Source organism: Ziziphus jujuba, chromosome 1 (assembly GCF_031755915.1).
Source record: "Ziziphus jujuba cultivar Dongzao chromosome 1, ASM3175591v1".
In the NCBI taxonomy this organism is placed as follows: Eukaryota; Viridiplantae; Streptophyta; class Magnoliopsida; order Rosales; family Rhamnaceae; genus Ziziphus; species Ziziphus jujuba.
In genome coordinates this window covers 17667906-17674175 of record NC_083379.1, presented here as the reverse complement: position 1 = coordinate 17674175, position 6270 = coordinate 17667906, and the positions used below count along the sequence as shown (strand labels likewise).

The 6270-nt window shown below is 32.8% G+C and overlaps 1 pseudogene; it reads right to left on the bottom strand.

The window, feature by feature from the left end:
- Positions 1-2020: 2020 nt before the first annotated feature.
- On the bottom strand, positions 2021-5259 carry LOC132799505 (cysteine-rich receptor-like protein kinase 10; annotated as a pseudogene).
- Positions 5260-6270: the final 1011 nt, after the last annotated feature.

Sequence of the window (6270 nt, the reverse complement as noted above, 5' to 3'; positions counted from 1 at the left end):
ACCTGTGACTAGAATTGGCCAAAAAGATTTGGACAGACTTCAAATTATTGTATGTTCGAAACGACTTGGAATTTGGAAGAATAGAAGCCATAGTTGGAATTCAAGAAAATAAGGGATGTATGGGTATGGTTTGGACTGGGTGCACTAGCAAAAGCCCCAAATCATCGAAAAGCTAAAGGGCTTAGTCGACTCAATCCAGGCACTACCAGTGGTAGTGGATTATGAATTTTTAGCATCAGCATCACTTTGAGGTGAGCTTTCCTCAAGGCTAGCACAAGTAACATGAGGCGGCCAAAACGGTAGCCAAATTGGCTGAAGGCGAGAGAGGGAGGAGGGGCGAGAGAGATAGAAAGAGAAAGAAAGAGAGAAGGACTTCATTAAGTTTAGGGAGGAGAGAGAGAGAGAGGGAAAAGAAAAAGAAAAAGAAAAGAAATGCCATGTGGCGCTTTTAATAAAACTACCCTTAGGGATATTTTTCAAAATCCCTTGACACGCTTTTTATGAAACTATCCATTGAATTCAGCCCATGGGACTTCCTTAACGGAATCCCCGGGATTCCAAAAAGGCTCCCGAGATGGGTCTTGTCAGTATAGGTTGTAAGATTGGTTTTCCCTATGGTTGCCATGACACCTTTAGAATGCTAAGCGACATGAGATGAGTTTTCCCTCTGGTTTCTTTCTCGTTCTTTATTGTACAATGATGATTAGGATGCAATGCACCGCTTTGTAGCACAAGATATATAGTATAGTTTATTGTTTACTTTTCGATATAAATATCATTTTACAATACCATTCATAAGTATTTTTTGAATATATTTACATTTTTTAATGCCTAGTAATTAAATTATGATAAATTGATTTATAATACATAAAATGGTTTATTATGAAATATTCATTTTATGATATTTATTTGGGTATACGTTAGATTTTTTGAAATGGTTTTAAAAGTAGAAACTTTCCGAAAGTGTGGTAATACGAGATCTTGAGAGAGCGATTTATAAGAACAATTTATTATTTTCTTATAGTATTATACCATTCCTTGAAATATCTTCATCTTACGTTTTATTTGTTTACAATTCGTTCCCCTAGGTTTAATTAGCTACTGGATAGGCTACATCATTCATCAGTTGCCCACTTTCATACTCCATATCAACAAAGGTATTTATTTGTCATTTATCTTATCCTTATTTCATCTATACTCATTCATATTAATGGTACAACCAAAATTTATAATCTTTTAGAATGCTCCAATTTAATTTATGGATACAATAATTACCATACTTACATATTTATGGTAATTACCTGTAGTATGACTCACTGTAGTTGTTGTCTGTAGTATCAGAATTTTACATGATGTTGTGGATTTATCTTATTAAATCAAAGTGCTATTTTATTTGCATATGTTTGGATGTCCTTGATTTGGATGAGGTTCCATTTTCCATAAGAATTGCTCAGGTGGACTTCCCTAGGTCGAATCAACTCGGGTTTCTAGAGGGATTCCTGAGATGGATCCTATCATTCAATGTGAGTTTAATGGTATAGAGTTTTAAAGTAATACTAGAGACACCAAAAAGTTTATCAACACGTTAGCAAGTGATATAGTAAGATAACATGTGATTATTCTACTACTTGAAAAATTAATATAACCTAAATATAGATAAGGTAATTAAATATAAGTCACTAGATGTTATTATTTTGATGACTTATATTTAATTACCCTTATTGTTATTTATAGTTTTATCCATTATAAAAATCACCTTATCTAGCACAGATAGTAGGAGGAAAGAAAATCTTTCGCAGTGGCACTATATTGTTTTTGAATTATAGTAAGAAAATCTCTTTTTTCAAGTTACTTTTTAAAATTTGTTTTAATAAAGTTGATATTAATTATTCGCTAAGTATAATTAATACAAAATATAGAAAAAGAAAATTAAAACAAATAAACCATGTATGGGTGATGTTCATTTAATTTCACAATAAACATATTTACTATATATAGAGATGTAATATCACATATGTTACTACCGAGGGAATCCTTCAGTAATTGAAGCACCATTTGTAGACGCTTTGATAAAACTACTTCTTTTCCTTCTAGAGCGATGAATATCATGTTTATCTGATTTTGTGGACCTAGAACAGTAATCTGATTCCAATGACATGTCTGATCCAATGGTACTATGCATAAAAAATGCTGGGCATGAGGGAGTGGGAGACTGAGAGAGTTGCTATTAAGCGTTAGAACAATTGAATCCATTGTTGGTCTGTCATTTGCATTTTCTTGAACAGACAACAATGCTATGTGAATACATCTCATCATCTCACTTGTTGAAACACCTCTCATCAAGCCATCTACAACATTCAAAGCTGCGCCTTCCCTCCAATTTTTCCATCGCTGCAGCATTTGGTTAATTGTAATTTAATGACTCATCAGATCAATAATGTTTTTTACTGGTCTTACATGTGTATATACATATACATATACATACAGTCCGTCTATGGTGCGGATGGTCTTCATGCGGATCACAGTATTGGTGACAGTTTTTCATAGTATTGGTGACGATTTTCTAAAAAACCGTCGTTAATACTATAAAAAACCGTCACTAATACTTCGGTCCTCATGCGGACCGTCCTCACCATAGAATTTCCACATATACATATACATATATATTATATAGTTCCGATGGCAGCAAGATATTATGAATTCAATAAAATGTAGATAACCAATCATTTTCTGCCAAAAGATTGGCTACCCACATTGCATCTTGACTTTATTAGAGTCAGTATATTTGGCCTTGAAAGTCATATTTTATATATATAGTACTTTAGGCAAAAATAGAAAACATAATGCAAAGATTGTCAGACCTACAAAGCATAAAAGATCCTCTACATCGTCTCCATGATGGAAACAATTATCTTTGTCCGCTTATTATCTCCAGAAGTAACACTCCAAAACTGTAAACATCAGACTTGATAGAAAAATATCCATTCATTACATATTTCGGAGCCATATATCCACAGTCAATAAAGTGCACTTTAAAACAGATGGAATTTGAGCATCGATATATATATATATATATATATGCTCATAATTTGTATGATTTCCGTTGATCTGTGATGCAAAATAAATTATAATAGAAAAACATTATACTTGACCTTGAGCCAGAAAGCTTAAATATGTACTTACTAGGTTCCCACAATTCGACTTGTATTCGCTTGAGTTTGATCAATTATGAACAACCTTGCCATGCCAAATCCTGAAATTTTAGGTTTCATTTCTTCATCTAACAAAATATTACTAGCTTTAAGATCACGATGAATAATTCTAAGACGAGAATCTTCAGGGGATAGAGGATTGCCCTATCAATGCCTTTTATAATTTTGTAACGCATATCCCAATCCAAATCTGCACGCTTGATTCGATCTGCATACTTGTACAAGTAATTTCGTCAGAGCAAAACATGCTGTGATATATGTAGTACTTTTTTAGTTGCTTAATGTGTGAGAAAAATGTAGCACATGTTGTATATAAGTGGTAAAATTCACTTTAGGCCCCCTTTTGTTTTGTATTTTCTGCACAAACGGTATATTCGAAAATTTACACCATAGCCCCTCACATTTTATTTTTGCTTCACTTTAATTGCCTTTGGCAGTAAGCTTTTAGCAAGCATAAATTTTTTACTCAAAATTACAATTTTAAGCTTCTTATTTGAGAACATATTTAATTAAGAAAAAAAAAATAGAAGGACCTATCATTATTTATTGATTACCCTTTCTTTTTCACGTCATAAATTAATAAATAAATTATAAAATAAAATTTATAGTTATTATTTGAAAACAAATTTGAAGATAAAATGATAAATTAATTATTTGTATATAAAAATTTACAAAAATTTTAAGTGTCATTTTAAGTTAAATATATAGTTTGACTATCAAATGGGTTAAAGTGAAAACAAAATGAAACTTGAAAGGTTATAGTGAAATTTTTGAAAGTGGTAATATGGATCGGTGCAAAAAAATACAAAACATAAGGGGATAGCTAAATTGTAATTTGCCCTATATTAAATTTCAACACAAAATCAGAATGTAGGATTACCAAATATAAACTGATCTAGACTTGCGTTTGGGACAAACTCATAGACTAGAAGCCTTTCACTTCCTTCCAAGCAGAAACCAAGGAGCTTAACCAGATTCCGATGTTGAAGCTTTGCAACTAACAATACCTCAGCCAGAGTTTTTTGACAACCTTTTAACCGCAATGTTTTGTCCATTAGAAAGCTTTCTCTGAAAATATATATTTATAGACAACAACTAAATAAACTAGCAAAAGAAACTACATTAAACGATAGGATATTTTTTAAAAATAAAAGTTACAAAAATAAAAACAATGTATACTTTTTTTTGTCAACAAAAAAGAGTAATATATTTTTATAGTTGTTACCCTGTAAACGGGACCAAATCCGCCCTGTCCAAGCTTGTTTGCATCAGAAAATCTGTGGCAACTCTAATGGTGCCAAAATCAAATTGCAGGTATTCTTGGATCGAAATTTCTTCCACATCTTCACGCGAAGGATCAACTGATGAACATAGACAAAAAATAAATTACTTATTTAGAAGTTTCAAAGAGCCGCGTCTGATGCTGTTTCAAACCATTTCTTAAAATTCTGTATGTTCCAACATTATCACTCATTTTAGATGTGTAGCTAACACATCTACTCGACTAATTTAGACTTAAAAGATTTTTTTAACTTTTTCTAATGCATAATAATTTTTAGGGATAAGATTCGTTGTTCGGAATTTAAGTCCGTCACTTTATAGGAAAAATTTGTGGATTGATTAGTTCACAGAAATATTTGAACTTTTTATTTTTATTTTAAAGTTTTTAATACCTTTGTAGATAAATAGTCTCGCCTATGAACAAGAAGCAAAAGCAGAGGAATCTGAAATTACTTTCAACTCTTTCCTTTGCCTTTTTCAATTTTAAGTAGGCGCAGACGGAAATAATTAGTACCACAAGAACAACAGTTGGAACAACCACAAGCACGATCGTCCAAGTTTTGTTTGTCTTCTTTTCTGCAGAAACAGGAGCTCTGCTCCGGAAAAGTTCTGCTTAATGGCATCAGTGAAAACAGAGGATCTCTTTTTTGGCCGCTGCTGCTTGAGTTCTTAGTTTATCAAACAGGTTCTTAAGCTTTTCATCAAAGGCCTCGTCGGATGAGATAGTTCGAGCGTTAAGAAGAGAGATACGAGGACTGGCTTCCATGACTCCATACATGGAGCGGTACGAGTAGCGCAGCATACACTCGTTATACCATTCAATTGTTTCCTTTTGATTATGACACAGCTCTGTGATACTATTTCTGGAGTAATTGAGGCAACTACGGTAAGCATCCGGCTTAATATCTCCTCTGCAGAGGCCAATCGCACAAATTTGTTCAGAGTTTTTACGGTAGCAGAAATTATAAAAGCCATAGTCATTGTCGGTGTTAGAGAAGAGGAAGGAGAGGAGCCGGTTGATGTTTGTTTGGTAGGTACAATTGGTAGTGTAGCTACCTTTCTCTTTGTCACGGTCATGGTGTACGAAGGTTGGCTAAGCCATGGCTCGTGTAGCAATGGAGATGAGACAGAGGAAGAGAAGCATTCTTGAAGAAACCATTGCTATTGCGCTGCCTCAATTTGTTGTCTCTGTTTGATGATAAAAAATAAAAGTAAAAATTAACATATATATATATATATATATATATCTTATGTAGCGTTCATGCTTCAGCCTTTTTCCTCAGATCTACCACCTTGGGAAAATATTTATTTGTTAAATCAGTCCACTTTTTTCTTTTTTACTGGTGCTATTTTATTTATTTATTTTTTTATATTGAGTGGGAGAGATTTCTAAATTTTTAACTATTATTGCTGGAGGAAGTAGTGGATTTTACCACTGGAATATTCCTATTGTTGTTATTTTTTTTAATTTAACTTTCTATTGGTGTTATTGGAAGCAGCTTTTATGCTAAGAATTAAGGTATGGCATTTGTATAAAGACAGTTAATGTGTGAAGACGTGCAGATTTTGTATCATTATATAGTATATGTGACAAGAAAAAGCAATAGAATTGGCTTTTTGTAATCTTGAAAAGTTTCGGGTCCAATTTAAATTAGTTCTCAATAATCTTTACCAGTATTTTTTGGAACAAAACTATTAATCGTACGCCGTTTGAAACATCAATGAAATAAAACTGAGCACGGCTGCTGTTTTCATTGGGACAGTCTCGTTTCAAAAT